The sequence below is a fragment of the Heterocephalus glaber genome, unplaced genomic scaffold (genome assembly GCF_053883595.1).
Source record: "Heterocephalus glaber isolate CG9 unplaced genomic scaffold, H.glaber_assembly_v1.0 deba00001463, whole genome shotgun sequence".
In the NCBI taxonomy this organism is placed as follows: domain Eukaryota; kingdom Metazoa; phylum Chordata; class Mammalia; order Rodentia; family Bathyergidae; genus Heterocephalus; species Heterocephalus glaber.
The window spans coordinates 17,470,273-17,494,849 of NW_028258310.1; the positions used below are offsets into that span (position 1 = coordinate 17,470,273).

General features: G+C 39.0%; 1 protein-coding gene and 1 long non-coding RNA gene across 11 annotated transcripts in view; one reads left to right on the forward strand and one right to left on the reverse strand.

Annotated features, from left to right (window-relative positions):
* The window catches only part of Arhgap26 (Rho GTPase activating protein 26), a 466,045-nt gene that overhangs the window by 253,898 nt on the left and 187,570 nt on the right, over positions 1–24,577 (reverse strand). The window lies entirely within an intron of this gene.
* On the forward strand, positions 1,289–18,241 carry LOC106010181 (uncharacterized). 5 transcript variants are annotated; one of them, XR_015438794.1, is made up of 4 exons: positions 1,292–1,546; positions 5,883–6,123; positions 9,736–10,518; positions 14,461–18,241. It is a non-coding gene; the product is annotated as an uncharacterized LOC106010181 (long non-coding RNA). The 5 variants fall into 5 exon arrangements; XR_015438795.1 differs by having other exon boundaries at positions 1,298–1,546; positions 9,736–9,868; positions 9,979–18,241; XR_015438793.1 differs by having other exon boundaries at positions 1,289–1,546; positions 5,526–6,123; positions 9,736–18,241.

Below are 24,577 nucleotides of genomic sequence, written 5' to 3' on the forward strand. Positions count from 1 at the left end.
TAACTTTGTATCTAATACATAGAAATATAATTACCTTTTTAATAACATTATAGAAAAAATTAACAGAAAAAATGGAGATTAATCACGCCTTCATTAAAAAACAAGACAGGTCCAAAGGGGTATCAACCTTGTGAGGCCATCCTTGTCCTCTCCAAGGCCTCCCTCACTCAAAGGAGCTCTTGATGCTTCCAACCTGAGAAAGAACCCAATGAACAGCAGCTGTTTTTGAGCACGCTGCTGATGTGAATTGCTGACAACTTCTATTTTTTGTGTCCTACTCTTTCTGCCAAGAATGTCACGTGTATTATCTCATGTTCAGTGAGGTAGGTACAGTTCCTGTTCCTGTTCGGCATTTGAGGAAACTGAAAGCTTAGAATGGCTGTGTCCTGAACCCAGGCATCATGCTAGCATGGAAATGAAATGAAATCCCTCCTCAGCAGCAGCCCCCCATTATAGAGACTCTCAAACCACCCCAGATTAGCTTATGCTCAAATGAAACCACTTACATCAGCATCAGCCTCAGTCCTTAAAATGAGCAGGCTTAGTAAAGGGTGCTATAGTTCTGAAACAGATTTTTGCTTAGATATCAGATTAAACCTACGGGAGCTTCCTACAATACAGCTGTAGCTTCCTACAATACAATGCACCCTGAGGTCTCCCCACCCCTGACGGACACGCCGGGTGTGGTGGTGGTCCATGCCTGTGATCCGAGCACTGGGAAGGCTGAGGCAGGAGGATCGCTATGAGTTGGAGGCCAGCCTGGGCTACATAGTGAGTTCAAGGCCAGGCTGAACTACATAGCAAGACCCTGACTCCAAAAAGGGGGGAGGGGGGACAGGAACCTCCTCTTCCTCCTCCTTCTGATTATTATCAATTTCCAGAAAATTATAATGCTCTAAAATAGAGATACTTTCCTTTCTCTGCAATTTCATTTTTATTTATTTTTAACAGTCTATTCTGCCCTACTCAACTATACAACTCTACATTACTATACTCAGAACAATCTTTTGCAAATGATGGTACTAAGGAGAAACCATTATAACTTAGGGTTTTTGTTTTTGTTTTTTCATTACTAGGAATTGAACTCAAGGCCTTTGCACTGAGGTACATCCCCAGCCCCTCTCCCTTTTGGAGACAAATTCTCACTAAGTCACTAAATTGCTCGGGCTAGGCTCGAATTTGGGATTCTCCTGCCTCAGCCTCCCAAAGTGCTGGGATTACAGGTGTGCCCAACCATGTCCTGCAACTTAGGCTATTTTTCTTCCTCTGGGGAACCATTTCTCCTGTGTCAGTCCAGCTGGCTCCTCCCTTCTTCTGCCCTTGTGACCCAGATCTGGCCAGTCAGTGTGTGTTTTGTCCTCTTCCTTCCCGGCATGTGATTAGCTCTAGGTTGGGCAATGACCCAACTTCAAGACTGACTGGAACAGCAGGGAAAGTAAATCTTCTTAACTGGGACTGTGGGCTGTAAGGCTGACATCAGCGTGGAGCTGCCAGAGGTAGACGGCTGGTGGATCACATACACAAAGACCCAAGGATGAAGTCAACTGTGAGTAAAGCAGAGAATCTATTGCTGAGATTTGTAGACATATGAGCTAAAAAATTTTCTTTTTCTTTTGAGCCAGTTTCTGGCATTTGGAAGCAAATCAAGCTCACTAATAAAACTGCTTCATTTATTTCTTCATATGCCCATGAGCTTCTATTAGATCTGTCTATAACGGGCAGAAACTAAGTTTTACTGTCTTTGTATGCCCACAATCTAATAGAAGCCCTGTTTCAAGAGTGTTTGAATATGCGTGCAGCACTGGGCTCAATGGGAATTTTCCCACAACTAATTCTCCTCTTCAACAAATGGTTATGTGCATCCTCTTCAGCAGCTTAAATGCTATTAACAGTAACTACAAAAAGTACCTGATTGTGGGCTGTTTAGACACACTCATGGAAAATAAAGTGCTGCATTCTTCCTTTCTGCCTACCAAAAAGCATGCACTCATTAATTCTTATACACACCCCCAACCTCACACATTTCAAGAACAACAAAGAGCCACCAAAGTTTCCAAAGCACTGTCAACAAAATAGCATCACATAGAAAGAGCAGAGTGCTCACGGCAAGAAGGTGAGGCAAGCAGAGGCAATGGCTCCAATAGATGCAGAGGTTCTCAGCCAGTGCTCTCCAACTTCTTTGAATGCACAAGTGCATTTGCTAAGTAGGAGACCCAAGGCTCAGTCATATTCTCAAAGGGATCTGAGAGCCCAGAAATGTTAAAAAGCAATACTCTATGGGGTACAATAAGCATTTCATTTCTCTTCCCCTGCTAATTCAGTTAAATGAACATTATTCAAGGAAAAGACAAGAAATAATCCACCTGGAGCTGTTTTCCTTATAAAAGACCAACATAAAATCAAGCTTTATCTGATGGCTTGCTTGCTTGTTTGTTTAAACCTTATGGTGGAGGGAATAAGTTCTCAGAGCTATTGTTTCTACTATGAATGAACAGTGGCAGTCAGCAAACCCTAGCTAGAGGAAGGAAAAGGGCTTCATCTTCAACCTGGCAAGAGCCTGCCATCCTCCAAAGGTTTCACCACAAAAGGGCCAACCTACTCGAAATGAGGGAATGGTGCTTTTTTATAACAGTGGAAAACACACAACAAACTAAATGTTCATTAAAAAGAAGACTACTTAAATATTATAGCATAAGATGATGGAATCAACATGATATATTCAAACCTGAACATCTATTATGTGCCAGCAATATGACAGGAAATGGAAACACAATTGCAGATCAAAGAGATCTAGTGATATACACCTATGTTACTAACATGGTAAAAGCTCTGTGATGGTACAAAGAGTAAAAGCAAAAACAAAAACAAAAAAAACCAAAAGAGCATGTGAAGCACAATTTCATTAACATACATACACACACGTATGTACAGTGTCTATGCAGGTATATACTGTAAAAGCAATGGAGAAGATATATGTACAAATCAATGAAGGAGGTGCAATCCTATTAACACTAATACATATGCACTCAGAGAGCACTGAGAGCATATTCACTAAAATGTTACCTGTGGTCATCTCTAAAAAAGTAAGAATTTGGGTAATTCCTCTTTTTCATGCTACTTCTATATCATTTGGGTTTTGAGAGTGAGCATATGTAATATTTGTATGTTAAACACGTTTTGAAATATACCACACAAAACACAACCTGGAGACCCTAAGGTGGTCTTCTGAAACAAGAGGTTGAGAAGAAGTTGTACATCTTTATTTTTAATAATGGAATTTCAATTGCTTATCCAGAGGCTATTGTGCAATGTAATAATGGATAAGAACAATGACTCTCACTCCAGATGGCCTGGGTTCAAATTTTACCTCGATTTATTAGCTGTGTGACTTTAAGTAAATCACTTAAGTCTCTCTGTGCTTCAGTTCCCAAAACAATTCTGGAGAAAATGAAAGGCCTGCTGCACAGATTTGTTATGAAGAAAAAATAAAGCTAATAAAGGGGATAATGATAAAGAATGAGGAGGAAGAAAAGCTGCTTCAGATACACTATACACAAAGAGCCTCATCTAAAAACACTCTTGAGCACAGACCCGATCCAAATATTTCTGACCCTTTTTGGAATCCTTTCCTCCCATAACAGCAAGGTCCACTTCTCCAGGGGCATCAGAAGCCTTTAGCAAACTCGTGCTCATCCCTGCCCCCCACAGTTTATCCACTTCCTGGCCACTATAATCTATACCCATGAGGCCCTCTATGCTCCAACAAACGGGTTCTTTTCTCCCCTTTATGTTGTTCTTATACTGATTCTATTCTATCTGCTCTGCTCTGTTCTTTTCTATTCATCTCAGTGCCTGACTTGGTGTTGGAGGCTTATTCTTCCTTCCTACAACTTCTACCTTAAACTCTGACTTGGATTTGTGCTCTTAGAAGCCATCCGCCCATTATCCACCCACCCAAACATCACCAGTCAATTCATCATCTGCTCTTCAGCAAATGACAATAACAAGCCAAACATTCTGCCAGGAAACAGACCAGGAGAGGTGTCTGAGACTGACAGGGACAAGTACAACATCAAAAATTAAAATGATCTACACACACTCCTTCTACAGCCATCTGGTTTAATGGGATTATTAAGATTCATATGTATTTGACCTCTCTGTACACAGTTCAATTTGTCTTACTGGCACCTGTTTTTATACAGTGTGGCTAGTTTTTATCTTTCCTTTTTCCTTCTACTGACATTCTTGATAAAATATTTTCTAAATACTTATTTAGTAACTAAAAGAACATTAAGAATCTTTTTCAATTTATTAACCCTAGTAACTTTTATTTTCCTATGTTTTCTCTAGTTTGTCCATGTGCATGTATGATGTACAACATATGCAATATACAATACACTATGCACACACATCCAAGATTGTAACCATAACATGCATACACTGTTATTTTTTATTTGAGTAAGCATTTCTCTAAATTCAGTGTTTATGTTGTAATAGCAGTATAAACATTCAGAGGGTTGTCATACCCTTGTTTACTTACTTACTGCCCTATTGGTGAAAACACAAATTTCCATTTTGAAATATAACTCATTAATAAATTATCTTTCTATGTAGGTATTTCTACTTTTCTTTTTTCAGTTTTGTGAGATGAAGTCTAGCTCTATTATCTAGGCTGGTCACAAACTCAAAGTGATCCTCCTGCCTCAACCTCCCCAGTGCTGGTGTGTGCCATCATGCTAAGGCTCTTCTTTTCAATTAGAGACCTGGAATAAAGTTTTTTAGCAATGAGATTATCAGACCAAACGCTATGAAAAAACTTAAGGTTTTTAATGACCAAAAGGCTATTCTAAAGGGTTTGAATAACCAAATGCAACTAAAATCAACAGTTTATTATCACACTAATAGAGAAAAGCGGTATTGAGAATAACCCAAGTTATTTCTGTTTGCAATTGGGAGGCCAAATATTTACACATATTGCTATAGAATATTTTTCTTAATTATGCTTCACATGTCAACAGAAAGTAAGTAGATAAAACGAAATCAAGCAGGAGTACAGCATTCTGAAAAAGTAAAAGATCAAAAAAAGTCTGAACCCTATTGGGAAACAAAGGGAAGCTAGTCATGGAATTCTAAATAAGTCAGAAGCCATCTACACTCAGACAACTGAGAGCTCTCTCTGGAAGTTGGTACAGCTCTCCTATTTTATGAATGCAACTAGAACAGTTTTCCAATTTGTGATTCCATTTGGAGCCGAATCCTTGCAAAGAGGAAGGGGTGTGTGTGTCAATATTTGGCTTTCTCCTATCCTCTTTCCTCTACCACCCCAATCTTACAGAATAATTGCTATTCTGGAAATTACTAACAGTAGAACAAAGCTGTCCAAAATGCAAGGGAGAAAAGAACAGAAGAGAGAAAACAAAAAGGCTTATAGTGTTTTAGAATTGTCTGCTAAAGATTAAACAACAAATTTGTACAAGCCCTCTAACCCATTATGTTCTACCTATTTACCTTGGACACCTTTCAAGACCTTGCCTCTGCTTCTAGCATCCCGAAGACCAACACCCTCGGCAGCATCCTCCCAAGCCTGCATTCTTCAAGTATAAGACCTATGGAACTGTGCTAGAGATGACTCCATGTGACTCAAGAATGCACCCCAGATTGTAGAGACAGTCCCTTTCTATCATCTTTTATGCTTCGTGATATCACTTAAAAGAAGTCTCCATTTGCTATCAGCAGGCCTCTAACATTTAATAGCTACTAATGTTGGGGAAGCTCAGAAAAGGATACCCCCAGTATCTGCCACTTTATACTTCGCACTGAGAGCAACCGGGGAGCAGCAACTACAAGGATGGCAATTCTCTGAAGTTCTCTTTTCTCCACAGAAACCAAGTCTGCAATTCGAGGAACACAGCTACCTTCAACTCCTTTATTGAAGTTTCATTACCCATGGAAGATTAAACTCATATCACAGACTGAAAATCAGACATCACACGTGGAGCCCACAGGAACTTCATCTCAGCCCACTCTCTGTTCTGTGAGCTCGCTCTCTTCCCTAAAAATAATTTCCAACCCCTCTAAAAGTGTCTACAGCCCCTATTTGCCTCCCTCCTATGAAGACAGTAGGTAAGCCTCAATCATCTGCCCTTTGAGTTTCCTATCTTGCGTGGGCCCACATATGCACAGTAATAAATTTATATGCCTTTTTCCCTATTAATCTGCCTATTTTGCAGCTGTTTCAGAAAATTCAATTACCAAACCTTCAGAGGGAAAGTTTAAACTCTGCACTAATATCCTTTTATTTTTTTAATAAAGAGAAAAGTAGGACATAAGCTCAGAGGCTTTACCAAGCAAAAATATAGGTAGATGTTAAAAACAATATAGTTTTGTTTCTACTTTATTTATTTTTATGGTTTCCTTATATAGGAAGTGCTACTGATTCATGTAAGATGTGCACTTTTTTTTTAAGTTTGTAAGTAAAGTAAGTAAATTAAATAGAAGAAAAGTTTTAAGCAAAAGTGTTAATGGGGATATGATTAAAATCAAGAAGGTGATGGGGAAAAACTGAAGTTTGCAAAACTGCATTAAGCCTATTTATATTTCACACTTATCATTTGCATGTCCTGATTTTCTTGATTTAACTCTTCTATTCTTAAAGGAAAAGGACTGTATTCTATCACTATGTTTTATTTCAGATGTCAGGTATCCCATATAAAAGCAAAGTCTAACTTTTATATTTTTATCCATTTAACAAAACATTCAGATACATTAAATCCATCAAGACATTATAATTTTGAGTTTACTTTATCTTGATTTCTCATTGATCCTGAAGTCCATTTTAAAAAATCATTACAATGTAACCTTGCTTTATCTTGACCTCTGAGTGCTTATTATTCATGAATGACTTGGGATACTTCAGCTTTCAGTTTTACTCTCTGTTAAGTTTTTGATGATCTATAAAGAATATGACAGATATTTTAATAAAACAGGCACAACGATCCCCTTACTATACGGAAATACATGCAATCCTATTGACCTATAGATTATTTCACCCTTAACTGTCTGTCTGTGAGAGATTCAGGTATTCAGAGTTAAGCATTCTCTGTAATTGCACGGAGGGTTGTGCCAACCCCCTGTTCTCCTGCCTTGCCTGTTCTGGGGCTCCTGTTCCTTCTCTGGCCACTGAAGTAGAAGCAATGCTTTAGCTTTATCAACCACAGATTTGAAAACCAAACAATACAAAAACAAACAGTCACCATTCTTTTCCTATTCATTTTTTGGGGGTATTTTTTCCTGTATTCTTTTATATTAGTTAAAATCCAAAAGCAACCCCACTGCCACAATACTTCACAAATTCTTGTTCACTCAAGACAACTTCAGACTGAGAGCTGAAGGGAGGCTAAAGCATGTTTTAAATTAAAAAAGCAAAATAAACAAAAACCCAGAAGTGCAGTTTCAAGCTGGTGATGGTAAAATCCACATGGAGCTGCCCAAATGAAACAAGCCTCATCTACATTTCAGTGGAGGATAAAATATCTGATATAATCTGTAGAAGATAAGCACAAAGAAAGTTTTATTTTGGAAATTATTTCTGAATACTTTTCTGCCTCTCACAGTTCTGCTTTGCTTTGAAGTTTCTCATGAATAAGGTCTCAGTATCAACTACCCTAGGATCTCAAAGGGTCAGTGATATTTTTAACAAGGCCAGGAATGCTAATGATTGGGACACTGGCCAGAGTTCAAAAGATGTGTAGTTTCTACCAGATAATCTGTCATCATTTTTAAAAGATATTGAAAACAAAAACAATTTTGGAGGAGAATTTACATGCATAAAACCATAGAAAGAGCAAAAAGAGTGAACTGAAAATTCTTCAAATGGAACATCTGAAGACTACTGTTATTTAATTTTATTTTCAAAGGCAAGAACATTTAAAGTTGAACATTTTCAACAGGAACCAATTCCTTAAGGAAGAATGGTTGCAAATATCAAGGCCTCAGGAAGCTAAACTGTATGACCTTGGGCTAGTCAGTAAGCCACCTTTTTTTTTTGGTACCCGGGATCAAACTCGGGACCTTGCACTTGTGCGGCAGGCGCCACAACCATTAAGCTAAATCCCAGCCCCAGTAAAGCCACTTTTAACTCAAACTGTCAAACTGGTAATCAGGAATACCACTAATTCAACTGACAGGGTGAAATTTTCTTAAACTGAGAACGCTACTTCCTGTAATAGCATGACTTTCCTTTACCTACAATGTTACAAAGGAACATTTTAACCTCTCTGGATCTCTGTTTTAAACATCCAACAAAGAGTGACTGGGTGTCCACGGTATACTAGGCCCTGATCTAGATGCTAGGAAGACAAAGGTGAGTTAGAAAAGGTTTCTTTCAAGCAATGTCATTCTAAAAGAGGGAGGAAATTGTGAACAAGGAAACAGGGTAAGTTGTCCAGAAGGCCAGTAGGTGATCTGATAGAAAGTAATAGAGGTTAGGAAGAGGCAAGATAGTAATGCTAGAAATAGGAAAGTTAAGAAAGGCCTTTGAGAATGTGATAAGTAGGCTGAGATCTGATGAAAGAGTGAACTGTGTTTAAAAAAAAAAACTTTATGTAATCCTATATACACTAGACTATTACTGGCGATATAGAATGACAAATTTTAGACATCTGTGGGAAAATAGATGCAACTGGAAAATACAATGTTAAGTGAAATAAATCAGACACACGAGCTTAAATACTGTACGGTGTCTCTGATTTGAGTGAGGCAAAGTACAAACAAAGAAAATGAGAAAAGATGGATAGAAAGAGACAAGGGGCCAGATCTCTTGCAATGGGGAAGTGGTCCAAGGGAACAAGGGTGAGAGGTGAGCAGGAAAGTGAAGGGGAAATAAGAAGAGTAAAGATAAGCCAGGTACAGGAGCCCAATTAATGTAAACATTATATGCCCTAACATGAGCTAAGACAAACAGCATCAACAAGAATGAAAAATGAGATGGGGGAACTGGAGGAAAGGGGGGTGGAGAAGGGAAAGGAGATTTAAAAGAACAAAGAAAAATGCTGTAATATGTACATGTAACCACTCCCCAAGATGACTGTGAACTATATGAACTGCAAACATGTACAAGTAAAATATTTTTTTTTTTACTATAGCCTGGCAGAATGACATATGCAAAGATCCTAAGGTGAGAAATACTTTGACACACTGGGAATAAGAAGATGGCCAATAAGGCTGCCCTTTGAAACCACACCAGGGTATTGGCCTTTGTTCTACATGACAGGAATATAGTGGGGTTGTTCCACTTAAGTGGACTACTTTTCTTATTAAGTCAGACTTACCTTTTGAGGTATCAAAACTATAAAGCATTTAATAGGAATTTCTTTCCCATTATGTCACAGATTTGCTCTTTTTAAAGCAAGTATATAGAACTTTTTATTGACTTGAGCTCATTAGTATTGTGTGGTGCTCTGTCATCAGGAGGACAGAGACATGCTTTTATAACACAATTTTTTTCTTCTGCTTCTACCAGCAATCACTTCCTACATCAGGTTCCCTGAACTGCCTTATCTGGAAATACCTTCAGCTATGGTTAATAGGCTATTACTCTTTTCCACATAATCAAGTGCAGGAGTTTTGTAATAAATATTGCTATCTAGAGCCCATTCCTATTGCTGCACCTTGCAATACAGAAAAAGAAAAACAGAACAAATATAGATAGTTTTCTTTCCCTCTCTTTATTTCCAGGTTCACAACAGTACCACAAATGAAAAGGTCTATCCAGTCTGGCGACCAGATAAACTGGGTGTGGTAGCAAAATTCTAAAGGTGGTTTGCCAATGATTTCCATCTTGTGGTTCTTCAATCAAACATTAATCTAGGTACTACTGTATTATTAAATTCCCAAATCAGCTGACCTTAAAATATAGATTATCGAGATGACCTAATCACATGACTTCTTAAAAGCAGAAAAGTTATCTCTGTCTTATAGCAAAAGAAGTCAGAGAGACAGGAGCATTGGGAAGATTCAACATGCTGTTGTTGGCTTGACCATGGAGGACATCATATGATCAAGAATTTGAGGGGCTAGGGATGTAGCTCAGTGGCACCCCACTTGCCTGGCAAGTGCAAGGTCCTGAGTTCGATCTCAGGTACAGAAAAAAAAAAAAGGAAAGAAATTGAACCAAGCACTTGCTACCTCATGTTAAAATGTGCTCATGCCCTTCTGCAGAAGTAAAACAACTTCGCCTTGTCAAGATTTCTTGATGTCTGAGTGCTTTAGTATCTGCACCAACAAACTGAGTCAGGGAGCATATTCTCAACAATTTTGGCACCCAACTGTGGAGCTATAGCCCATTAGGGCACAAGGACTCCCACCAGGAGGAAACGCATCCCACAGCCTTGTTGCAGTGGCCTCTGGGACAAGAAACCCTGCCTATAGGCAGAGGATCCAATAAAGACTTCCTGACAACACGGAAAGGGTCTGGAGGCAAAGACTGCAGTGACCAGGCAACTTCATGCACAGACCAAGGTAAGAAAAGTCACAAGTATGACTGAGTACTTCTTTGGTGGTTGGGTTATTCTGTCCCTGTCTCAGGACAACCTCAGGTAAGACTGGCAATTTAGGATGAAATCAAAAGTAACTAATGGCAAGATATCTCAGTGCATGCCAAAGATTGAGCCTCAGGCTCCGGAACAAACGGAATGGGAAATAAATGTGCCTCCTAGTCAGGACAAATGAGGGAATCAAGGAGCTCAAGGAACAAAATACCAACTGACAGTCCTGGACTGATGTTAAGGACTTGGGGTGATAATCCATGGATGAAAAACAAACAAACAAACAAACAATCCATCATATTTCCCCAGTCACCTTTGAAATACCTACTTAAACACTGGCCAATTTAAATGGGTATTTCTGTTTACTTGATATGCTTAATACATTTCTTGTGTTTTGTAAATTTGTAGACTACATTTATAGGGTTAACTTGCTCTTCTGCTTTTTGCTCATGTTAGGATAGGAGTACCGATTCAAGGTTACTTGAAAGTCTGTTGGCAGCCAGTCAAATTTAAAAATGTAACAATCTAAGACAAGAAAAAGAAAGGAGAAGGACTGGAGACCCACACTGGGAAGACTCTTGGTCTTGATTGTCTTTCTGCCCTTGAGATAATTAGGATTTAATTCTGCCATGCATGGAGTCACTCTTCTGTTCCTTCTCCACTGCCCTTCCCCTGAAAAATAATGTAATCTACAACAGTGTTTTGTCCGAGGAAATTTTCTTCTCTGTGACAGCTTAATTCCAGGGCCAGGTTTCCTTCCATGGGACCCTTGCAGAATAAAGATGACCTTTACTTATCTCTGCACCATATTCTAAAAAAAAAAATATGGTCTAGATTTAATCCTCAAACCCTCAAAGAATAAATGTAAAAGTTTTAGTCCAAATTTATCAGCCTTTTTACCCTTAGGCAGAACTACAAGTTAACTCTTTTCACTATCCCCTCCCTTCAAGAATGCTGCACTACACAGGAGACTGACTGGTTTTTAGACCACAGATAAGTTCACTGATAGAAGAAAAGGCATTCTTAGGGACCCTTATAAGTTTGATAACAGTTTTAAATAGAAACAGGTATTAAAGAATACCCATAGCCCTAGTCTCCAGAGGACTGCCTCTCTCTTGCCATGGTTTCTCTCCAGAGCATCTTGCTAGGTCAGCCCTCATTCTCAGAGATACACTAACTGAGGTTCTGAAAGAGGAAAGCCTGTAGCTAAGTATGGTCCAAGGGTCACAGGACCATGAAGAAGGGGCCCAGGTGTACCATAAGAGTGGATAACCCAGCTCTGGCCACTTCCTCGAATATCCAGTTCACCACTGCTGTTGCTGGATGGGGTTAAGCCTAGGGGATGCCTTAGATTGGGTACAGAGCAAGAGGGATAGACAGGGATACCTTCTTTCCCTTTCTTCTCCTTTTAAAATATATACTTAGCTCCAAAAGAGTACCACTTAGACTCTACACCCAAACTTGGCCTAAGCACCCCCTGAAAATAGGTAAAAATGCCTTTAACAGTCTGTCCCTTTAGAGGGAACAGTTACATGAGGGTATCAAATCTGCAGTTTTGGCTATCAGCTGTGGCTGTCAAAGCAACCATGAAAAGCCTCTGTGACTGGCTATTTCAATAAGATAAACCATCAGCCTAGGGCCTGTCTTTGCTTTCACAGGTATAAAACTTTTTTTTTCCTCCTCTGATTCTTATTACAAGGAATCTCTGTTAACTGACCTATAAGAAGTTCTGACTAGTCTATTTATAGTTATAAACCTAATATTGTAAAGGGGTTATTGTAATTCAACTTGGCCAAATACATCTGAGAGTACACTCTAATTTAAATGTGATCTTCTTGAGTATGTTTGTCTGTTGAATGTATGTTAATGATAACCAGTTAAAGCACCTACAATGGCTTCATTTAAGAAAAGTATTTTAAAAAAAAAAGAAAAGTATTTTTTTAGCACAACAATTTTTTTTGATCCTTTTTGAGATTTCCATGAAAAAATCATTTATATAGATTTTCAGGGTAGCCAAACTTATTTAAAACATTAACAGATGAGGACTGATAGTCTCAAGGTTTACATAGAACTTAAAAATAAAACCCTAAAAGTTTGATATCATAAGGGTTATATATGGTTGGGTTGTTGTATATGTCTTTGTGTGTCAATTTTCAGGTATATATTCTATTTTAGTTCATATATCGATAAATGAATACCATAATATAATCCAAATATCTTTTTTCACAGGGTTAACAGTGAGTTAACAAGATAATAAGATAATAAGATGTCCTTAAAGCTGGTACCATATTTCCAACCAGCTTGTTAGCTTATTGAGATAATATCAAAGGGTTGGTTTTATAAATGCAGTGTCTATTGTTGTTTTTCTACAATAATTTAAGAGGTTTTCCTTAGATAACGATAATATATATGGCTTAAAGTGTTTAAATGTTATGATTTGGTTCTCATGAATTATCTAAAACAATCGTTAGCATATATTTAAATATGATTAAAAGGTTAAGCTCTCTATGTCTAAAGCAATAAGCTTTCTTAATATATTGAAATCCTCTTGGTTAAACTTACACAATTAGATTGAAAAGCAAAAGTTACTATATTTTACTAAAATAGCTTTTTTGTGTTCTCATCATTACGCTTTTGATTACTAAAAAGGGGGATTTAAAAGTTAAACGGGGCCGGGGATCTAGCTCAATGGTTTTGCTGCCTGCTGCGCAAGTGCAAGGACCCAAATTCGATCCCCAGTACCGAAAAAAAAAAAGTTAAACAGTACTTGAATGTTAACCTATAAAATGTTTTCAATAATCAGTTCGTGATTGGTTAAATAAACTTATATTAGTTCATGAAATAACATATATTTGGACATATATGTATGTATACATCTAAATACAAGCTATGCTGTGAGTCTAAACTTTAAAGTTATGTTTAATACATACAAAGTAATAGGTGCTTTCTTTTATACAATATATATTTAGAATTTAAGCATAAAATGATCAAAATTGGACATCTCTTTAAATTTGGTCCTGCCATTTAAAGCTTGATCTACATCTACTGGCTTTGAATTAATAAGCATTTTGTTATTATATAAATGTGATAACACTTTTATATTGGGTAATAAGTCTCCATGTAGTCATTAACACTGTTACCTAAATTTGTAAGAGTTCTAAAGATGTCCTTTAATTCTTATCAATACAGAATTGATAAAAATTCTGAATAAAGCTGTTTTTAAAAATCTAAATTTTGCCTTAAGAGTAAAAACTAAGCAGATATGTTTAAGATTTCTATATAGCTGTCATGCTAATTATTGCTCAGTCTCATAGTAAATGAAATACATTTGTGCTTTCCCAAGTGTACAGGTCCTTTTAAGGTATAGGACTGGAAAAAGACATACTGATGACCTCTAAACTACAGTTGTTCATGATGATGGACTTTTCCAGGTTTATGTGATTGTTATATAATTGTGTTATGATAGTTTGATGTGCCTTCACCTTATACAGTTAAGAGTGTCATAATGATTAGAGATTAGGCATTGATAACCTGTAAAGTAGACACTCTATTAAAAGGTAACAAATTTAGATAAAATTTTCTGTATATCATTTAATATCTTGTAGTTAGATAAAAGATAACTGACTAAAAAGTTATTTTATACTAAGATAAATATTTAAATGTTTCAGAGATAATAATAAAACCTAATGGTTCCAATGTAAGGATGTCATATTGTTATGCTAAAACGTTATCTCAGGCTTTCTCAATGAAGCTTTATAATTGTTATCTGTTAACATTCTACAGTGTTTCAACCATGACTGGTAAGAAAATAACAGTTCCCTGGTCATACTACATATTTCAAGACACTTGATATCTAGATAAGATCATAAGATTAAACCAACTGCTCCCTACTACAATAATTGTTTAACTGATCTAGGTGTTCAACAACTAAAGTTTGGAGACCAAAGCTAATGTAGTAACTGAGCCAAAAGGACAGCTAATATTTTGGCCCTGACCCTCCATGGTCAACAAGGACCAGGACATGAGGGGACCTTTTCTACAGGATTCTACAACTTTGGTGAGTCACCCAACTTCCTGAGTAGGGAGATTACTGGACTCCAGAGAACAGGAGTCAACCAAGACACAGTGTGCCAAAAAGGAAGAAAAGAGAAATGTCTTCTATGCTTCCACAGGAAACTACATGGTCAAGCAAGACCATGACCCATCCTGGCAGCTGACATTGACAGAGGAGCTAAGAGGCTCTGCACATACTTCCAAAAGCAATCCCTGGAGAGCCTTAACTGACCATGATATTTGACAAAAAGTTAATTTTGATTAATACTGGTCTCACTTTAACTTGGTCACTTAAACACCCAATAAGAAAGTATAACCAAAAATAATAATAATAATAATAATAATATAGACTAGACATAAACAGGGGACTCCAATCATTGAGCCCTGCTGACAGTTTCCAGCTACAAAGCCAGCTGGTTATAACTGCTATTCCAATCTCTTAAGAATTATGTCTAGGTGTGGCTCCTTCCCCAATCTGCCTTTCACTCTAGTACTCATGCTTTGGTCATATGTGCTTTAAAGTTTATTTATTTTTGCCTAGTGGAACAAGTAATGTAGTAAAAACTCTGCTACAACAGGTAGTCCCAAGATTTGGAATAATTAAAAATACAGACTCAGATAATGGGAGCTACTTCACAGCACAAATAGGAGACTCTAGGGAGCTGGATATAAACTGGGAATACCACTCTTCCTGGCACTCACCTTCCTCGGGTCAAACTACTCTTAAAACCACTCTTAAATCCCACTTAACCAAAGAGATACTGGAAACTCAGTTACCATGGGTCAACTATGGGAACAGCTCTCAGAAAAGACACTGGGTTATCTCCATATAAAATGCTGTGTGGACTTCCCTACTTCACCAGGCCTTCAGACCCACCTATCTTTAAAACCAAAGATCGATTCTTAAGAAATGATGTGCTTGGCTTGGCTTTCACCCTTTACTCCCTCAGACAGAAGGACTTCTAACTCAAACCCCACTGCTCAACTTTCTGGTCCATCCACAACAGCCTGGTGACTATGTGTTGATAGTCATAAAAAGAGGACAAAGTCAGATCAGCCTGGGAGGGACCCTTCCTCATGCTCCTGACTACTGAAATTACAGTCCAAATGGCTAAGTGGGGATGGATTGACCACACTCAGCTAACATGCTCCTGAAGGAGAAACACAACAGAGAGAGTGAACTTCTGCTCACAGAGTTTGAAGAAAAAAATGAGGATTTTTAAAAGGGAGGGAACTGTGAAAAACCACAGCCCTGTCTTTCCTATCAAAGGATATAAACAGGAGTGCCTCCATTTTAAACTCTAGTCCACCCTAGGCTGCCCCACCCCTACCCTTACACCAGAGTTACAGAAAATGTCTGCTCAGTTTAGATTCCTGGAACACGGCTAACCACCACAGACAACTTATCAACAGCCAAGGACTTTCGGTCCCCATATAGCCAGCAACCCTACCCAACAATTCTTCAGGTCCTCCCCTCACGCCACTTAAACTAGCCAATGGGGACAGACTGTAAACCTTCAGCCACTGGGGAGGTCAGCTGCTTCTCACACATGAGGAAATAAAAGGAGCCCACTGCCATGTCTATGTGTGCTTGCTACTTCATGCTAATATGTGCTCACACCCTTATGCAGAAGTAAAATAACCTTGCCTTGTTGAGAAAAACAAAGAATTTGAACCCGTCTCTAGAAACTGAGAACAGGTCCTTGCTCATGGCCAGCCAGCACTCGTGAATACAAATCCTACAACTGTAAGAAACTATAAGAAACGATTTCTCAAATTTCATAGGAACCAGGATGTAAAAGAACCTGGTGTCCAGATGAGAGCACAGGCAGCCAACACCTTGATTTCCAGGCTGACTTTTGATCTTCAGAAGTAGGAGTCAATAAATGGAAGCTGTTTTAAATTACTCAGTTTGTGATCATTTATTATACAGCTAAATAATACAGTAAGTGAAGTGAACATCTAGTAAGTTTGCTGAAGAGCAATGAATCCATAAATGAGGTTTTTGGTCTGGTCTAGTCTGGTCTGGTCTGGTCTGGTCTGGTCTGGTCTGGTCTGAGGGGTTTTTGGTGGTAATGGAGATTGAACCCAGGGCCTTCACACTGAGCTATATCTCTAGCTCTTTTTACTTTAAGACAGGGTCTAAGTTACCCAGGCAGGACTCAGACTTGCAATCCTGCTGCCTCAGCCTCCCAAACTGCTAGGATTATAGATTGTACCACCATGCCCAACTCATAAATGGGCTTTCACTATGTCATTCTCCCCATTGTGCACACAATACCTACCTTAATAAAAACAGCATAAAATTGGGAGACAGTAACCCTGGATTCTGATCCCAACCCTGTCACTAGCTACCTCTGTGATTCAGGAAATTCATTTTCCTCCTCTGGCCTTTTCTTTATAAATCATAGAAATGTTCTGATGTTAAGTTTCTCTTCCAGCTCTCATGGTCTACAGATTTAATCATTCCTATCAAATTAGAAAAGTGAACTAAAAACAAATATGCATAATTATCTCCATATACTTAATTTTCCAGTGATATTCATTTTTCCCAACATATTAGTGCCCCTGTATCTTAAGTTCACAACGTTTACAAAAGGCTGCTGGAAAAAGAATCTGCTGATACTGTTTATTTTAAATCTATTCAATATATAATTGGGGCACTTATTTTTAGCTCTAGTTATAACAGTACCCCAGCGGCTCTGCAATCTTGCAGTTAACTAATTATTTAGGCATTCTATAGAGTTTATGTGTGCATAAAACCCAAGTAAACATGATCCCAAAACTTGCATAAAACATAATCTGGGTGCCAAATTGGGGGGAGGGAGATAGCAGTATATCTAAACACAATTTTGAGGGCCCGGGATTTAGCTCGGCGGTGCCACCACCTGCTTTGCAAGCGCAAGGTCCCGAGTTTGATCCCCAGTACCAAAAAAAAAAAAGAATTAGTAAATAAACACAACTTTGAAAAATTGACCATATATATTTAGGGTCTTCTGTTCAAATTTTCATATTTGACCTCTGAATTTTAGTTTTTATTTAAAGCAAACAAAAAGAAGGGTCCTTACACACATTGTCTTTGATTATTTCAAATATGTTCCAGGTATGTTAAAGTTGCAAATCATTCTTAACTGAGACATTGTAGAGTAAAAATTTCTCTAGAAAACCACCTAGTATATTTTAAATATCCATACCCCAGTTCAAATACTTGTACAGACTGAGAACCTGAGCCTATACAAAAGGCAATGTGTCAAAGTGGGAGGGAGAGAGGGGGTGGGGAGCGTTTGCAGTGTTTTGATAGGCACAAATCCCCCTGGCAGTTCAACTACTTGATTCCCTGTACTTAAACTGAACTCTGAGTCATGGCACAGAGTGCTGGAGTGCTTTCTATAAAAAGCATGTGCACTGCAGTACAGGAAGAGGCTTCCCAATGCAGAGTGGCAGGAAAGTGTGGCACAGAGATCTAGATCAAACTAGATCAGAGCCTGCCCACAAGGAGAAAGGCCTAGAAATCTGTATCAAAACCCACTGCTTATTATGCATCATTTAGTGGAGGGGAAATACGGCCTGTTGTCATAGGTGAATTGGTACAAAGACAAAGCCACAAAGTGAATCCCTTTAGCTTGAAGATAAACATTTTTTGGTCATGTGAGTCTTGAGGTGGGGTGGGTGAGGGTGGGGAGCTGAACAGGACTTCATTTTTTTTTTTTTTTTTTTGGTACCAGGGATCAAACTCGCGTCTTTGTGCTTGCATAGCAGGCGGGGAAACCACTGAGCTAAATCCCCAGCCCCAGGACTTCATTTTGAAAGAGAAAATAATAAAAAATGATTAATCAAAATAAATTCACCTTATATTTGAGTAAGATTTTAACTATGTACAAAACCTTAAAAGACTAAATTGGATGTTGATGAAGGATACAATTATTTAAGGTTTTATAATAACACTGTAAGATAATTAAGCTTGATTTTTAACACCACCATAAAAAGATGATGATTTTTGATAAAACCGTGGAGATACTCATCCATTTCCCAAGATCCAGCTTTAAGCCACTGACCCAAATGCTGCTCCCTGTTCTCTCCTGGTCAACTGTGAACTGCGGCTACTGCTAGACCTCCTCTGTTCAAGACTACAAGTCAAGATCTCTAATACTAATTCTATAGATTTCATAAAATCCAGTGTCTTCTGTGAAATTTAAAATTGCTCACTACCCTGAATCTGATTATCTGCTATTCAGGGACAGCCCTGGACACAGGCAAAGTGTCATAAAAGAAATGAAAGGATTAAGTAAGGAGAACTACTTGAGGTGTGATTAATCTTACTCATGGTTATTCATTATTTAATGTTTTCAATATAATTACAAGTTCTGTTTCCTTAGGTAAGCTCATAACTTCAGGGGCTCAGACAATGAAAACACAGATAAACAAAGACTCTCATCCCCACCATTATGCTCAATGCCATGAATGGCTTCACTGTATAGTGGGGTTAAAGCCTTCTCAAGTAATCTTCTGCCACCTTCAAAATTCCTAACTAAAAGAAGCCCTCTAGAGATCATTCTAAAGAAGACCCCAGGCTGCTGGGCTGCACACACAGCTGCAGTTAAGACTCTGACACTGCAGGCGAGCAAAGCCAAGCAAGCAGCAAGCTTTACTAGGATTTATTCTGAGGGTGCTACATGCTACAGAGGGACAACATGAGATGTACCCTGGCCATGGGCAGGCTACAAGGTGACTCAAATCTTGAACTGGTCATTGACTACTTCCATTTTCCCTATTAAAGGCTTAACAAGTCCTTTGGTGTTAATAATCCAAACAAAGTTCCTGATATAAAACATTACAAAATTTTATCTTCAGTCATTCTTTGGAGAGCTTCCTCAGTAGGGTCAAGCAAGGACATGCTATTCTACAATGCTGATGCTGGAGATTTGTAAGCTGGGTAAATTTAGAGGAACCATAAATCTCTATAAACATGATGTCAAAATTTGTTTTGTGGGTGCATACAATTCTAGGAGTCCATAGTATTCATTGAATTTTTAAAGGAGTCTCTGTTTTGTGGTACCATTCCCACTAAAGAACCTAGTATCCAGATAATTTTCCTGTACAGTGTTCTCAATCAATGACAACTAATCACTAGGGATTTACAGGTACCATATTTCCTTAATTCTAAGACATTCTTTTTTCCCTTGAAGTTGAAGGCGTCTTGTAATCCTTGTATCTGTTTAATAAAATCTTTTCTTCTTACTTCCTAATTAGGCCAGGGATTTAGCTCAACGGCACCACACCTGCCTTGCAAGCGCAAGGTCCTGAGTTTGATTCCTGGTACCAAAAAAAAAAACGTAATTATTAAATTGATGGTGTACCTCTGACTTGGTGACATTTAAGCAATACAGAAATTACTCCAAATACCAAATGTTTCAGTAGGAAAAGTTATGTATATGTTCCTAAACAAAAAACCTAAGACAAGACACTTTAATGTCTCCATGGGGACATGGGGCTAGGTCTAGTCTGATGGGCATCAAAATACCTAATAAACATTTGAATTCAAGTCATATCACCATTGAACACTAGTCAAGTTTCATAAATGTATTCAATATGTACAAAATGCAACTATGTATCAGAAAACGTACCATTTTGTAAAAGTTACTGATCCAGGCAGGGGAAATTGGCACGTTCCCAAGAGGGTGTAGCAAACGCAGATGGGAAGCTGGGGAGTCAGGACTAACAAAGTAAGTGTTTAGAAAGTAAGTTTTAGAAAGAGAAAAAAGAACTGGAGAGAAAACAGAACAAACTAAATGACTCCAGAATGGTTGGGCTTCAGAGGGAAGAATAATTCATCAACTTGTTAGCCGTATTTATAATACAGAGGAGAGGTAACCTAAGAATTTCCAACTACAAGAACAAAGTGACTATACCAGAAGCCAAGGGGGTTAGACACCGGCTCAGCCAAACCTCTGACCACAAGTGCAAAAAAAGAAATCATAGCCTGTATGGGCTCTACATTGGATAAATACTATAATAAATCTTCAGAAAGATCCCATATATGGGACCTATCTTCTACTTTACAGAAAAAGTGAAATAAATTTGATAGTTGTCTAAGTCTTTAACCCTTCAAAGTCTGAATACCTATTCTCAGAGATGGGATGAGGGGTTACAAAGTATAGTATTTTCAAATCTCTTGCCAAAAAAACCACCCCTTTTGCTTAGACAGCATACCAATTTGTCTCACACCATCTATAAAAACAAGGAGAAACTTGTCCCTCTGATCCAAAAGAGGCAAGACAGTTATGATCCAATACCAACAGAGATGCAGGTCTGAAGAATGGGATTTTTGGCACGGGTAAGCCCTGCCCCAAATGCACCAGACCAGTGGAAATTCTGCAGGAAAGCATCTCTGGTGTCAAACTGAAGCAGCTCTTTCTGCCAAGCAGGAAGGCAAAGAACCCTACCCACCTTCAGCCAGAGCTAATACCTAGTAATACCTAGTTACTACATCATACGAGGAAAACGGGCTGCTAAACTTCTTGGTAATTCATTCTCTCTCTCTCTCTCTCTCTCTCTCTCTCTCTCTGTCAGCTGGGACTCTGTAAGCTCTACCTCACAAAAATAAAAATAAAAGCAAACTCTTGTACATATAGAATGGCAGCCTTAATTTTGGTGAGTGCTCAAAAGTGAACTGGCATGGCACAGACAGTGTCCTCAGGGCCAGGCCTCGGAGTGCCAACCCCTGAGACAGAAAGGAAGTGGTGAACCAAGTACCAAGCAGGGGCTTGAAACAGTGCTAAAAGTTCCAAACCTAGGAGAAATGAGATGCAAAGTTATGATGGATCCCAACTATATACAATGATGGACAAAGATATTTTTACATGAAAGTTTTCAAAATGAAAGATTTGTTCAATTTAAAACAACTAACTGCTACAGTATACAAGACTAGGAAAAGGTTCAATAAGAGAAGGAAAAAGGGAACTAGTTACAGCACAACTGCAAATACCTAATCTATGTGCTTGTAAACTCTCCTAGCACCTACATAGGGGCTGGTGCAGGTTTACAATTGATAAATATTCCCTGCATTGAATTCCAGAAGCTACAGGTTTTTAAGAGCAACTTATATCCTCTTCTGTGTCAGTGAATGAAAGTGGCAGTGGGAAACAAGTGAAGAAAATCCTGGTTCATGCTATAGGTTCATTTTTGTCAAGATAGACCAGAACACAACTTAAATTCACTTGCTGAGTCAAGGCATTACAAATTATATCCTCTCCACATTGTGGCTACTGCTACATCTTAATAAAAACAAACATATACCTGAAATGTTAAAAAATACAGTCACTGCCAATCACCAATGGTAATGGGAGTCTAGCAATGAATACGCCTCCAGAAACAAATGCCTGCTTCTATTTTTGAATAACAGAGGAGTAGTCCATAGAACAGGATCCATTTTTTAACAGTAATTTGCTATCAGTAGTCTCCCATCACCTCCAATCTAGAATTTTCCTCTGATTGTAACCATGTACAATGTCTACCTAGAATGCTAAACTCAAGCAAGTACCCAAACAGAATAAATACATCTGAGTTAGACAACAGAAAAAGACAGAAGAAACTCACAGAAGAGAAACCTCCCCATTCAAGGTATCTCTCACTGCCAAATATTGGTAGCAAAGATGGTGCATGCCACCTTCAAGGCAGACCAAGACACTGAAGACTTCACTCTAGTGAGATGAATGATGATCCAAAAAGACATTTCCAGGTCCTAACCCTCAGAAACTGTGAATATGTCTTCATTTGGGAAAAGATGTAATTAAGTTAAGCATCTCAAGATAAAACCATCCCAGATTATCAGCTCTAAATCCAATAGCAAGTGCCCTTATTAGAGACAGAAGAGAAGGCCACATGAAAACAGAGACAGAGTCTGGAGTGATGCAGCCAAGCCAAGCAGCACCAGTGAGGCTGATGGAAAAGCCCATGGTGCTCCCCTTTTTGCCATGACACTAACAGTGAGTGGCTGGCCTCGCTCCTTTGCCTGCCTTCAGTCCTCCTCCTAAAAAGGGACTAAGACATTTGCCACATTGCCCTCCCACCACCACTAGGTTTACCTTGTGGCTGCTCACTGGGCCACAACAGGAGGTGCAGTGTGGCTGTCAGCCATGGTGCCCCTCCCTCAACTCCTGCCACTCTTGGTCTTGGTAGAAGCAGCGTGAAACCACCCTAAGAAGGCCAAGATTAGGGATGGAAGGACCTGGGCCCATTATTAACATCCCCAACTCCAATCCCAACAAGCTGTGAGTAACACATCTAGCCCCTCAAGATTCCATGCTTTTGGCCTTCCAATTTTTCAAAGAAATGAGACTGCTATCAATGAAAAGGCTGGCTTCTGTTGTCCTGCTCCCCACTCCGTGACAACTGTGGCTGTCCTGAACACCCCCACTCTTTCTCCGGAGATGTCTGCCCTGCCTGAATTTGAAAGAAGGAGCAGAACTGGATTTGGACCAATCAGTACACTCAGATCTGAAAGCTTGAGTTTAGAACAATTTGGACTAATCAGCAGGCTCAGACTTAGATCAACCAGTAGGTCAGAATCTGGACCAATCACAGGCCACTACTGTAAGTAACACTCCCCTCGCATTTCTTTCCTGTTGGTCTAGGAGGGCCCCTCTGATGTGTGACTCCCTCTGTGCACAGCACAGGCCCTGTTCAAATAAAGCCTTACTCCAAATCTAAATGTATCTGCTCCTGATTTATTTTTCAGATAGTACGGGGTTGGAAGGCCCTGTAAATCTAAGAATCCTGAGTTGTATAGACAAAGCAGTCACTTTAAAAGAAAGAGCTATAAACACTAGGGGGTGATGGCTCTGAAAAGCTCCAGAGAGCAGCAGCTGATGAACACCAGCAACAGAGAGCAGTAACCCACAGAGTCAACAGACCATATCCAGCACAAGCCAGCAATGAATGGTGGTGGCCAGCAGTGGCAGAGACCAGCATCCAGCAGAAGTTGAACGACGTTGTCTGGCACAGCCAGCAAATGGTAGTGGACAGCAGCAGCAGAGACCAGTAACCGGCAGCATCAACAGACAACATTCAACATTAACTTGTGCTGCTTGTAGCATCAGGGCCTAAACAGACCTGCTCTTTGCCAATTCATAATTTTTATCTGAATTGAGCAAAAGAGCTCAACTGATTGGTGACACCAGAAGACACTAAAAGCTGGAAGAAGCAAAAAAGAATTCTTCCCTGGAGTCTTCAGAGGAAACATCTGTCTATACTTTAATTTAGGACTTCTCTTACTGTAAGTCACCCAGTTTGTAGTAAATTATTATGGTAGTTCTAAGAAACTAATATACACACTATACTTCAAATACTTGTATATCTTTCATTGTATGTTCATCTCCAGTCCAACAGATGTGGGAAAACTTTATAAATGAACAGCCGAAGCAACATGGGAACTCCCTGAGGCAGGACCATCAGCTACTGAGTGGCCAGATCTTGACTGGTTGTTTAGTCATCAGATTTGGATGCATGTCTCAGAGCAGGACCCACAAAGACTGATAAGATCCTAAAGATTGACACACTTAACTCTGGCAGTAATCAAGTCATGAAAGCCAGCTGATTAGATTAGATCCTAGGTCAGATCCCAAACTGGTCTTCCTCCAGCCACTTCCAGTGGTGCCCAGAAGTGCTAGGGCCCACATGAACAATAGAAGTTGGCACTTCCCTTCTCATTTTACATATCCAACCTTTCCCAATGGTCACTTAAACACAATAGATGTTTTAGGAAAAAAAGTTATCTTTCTGCTTCCCAAGTATCTAATACCATAAAAACTATTTTACAAGAAATCTGCTACATGAGTAACTGGTCTGGGTGCAATACAGGCTCTCCTACACAGATGTCGTCCTTCCACAGGATCCATCCTACATTCCCAAGCACCTTCCTTTTCTTCCAGTAACTTGGCTAGCCATTTCTGTGGTCTACGTTTGAGACATCATCTCTAATC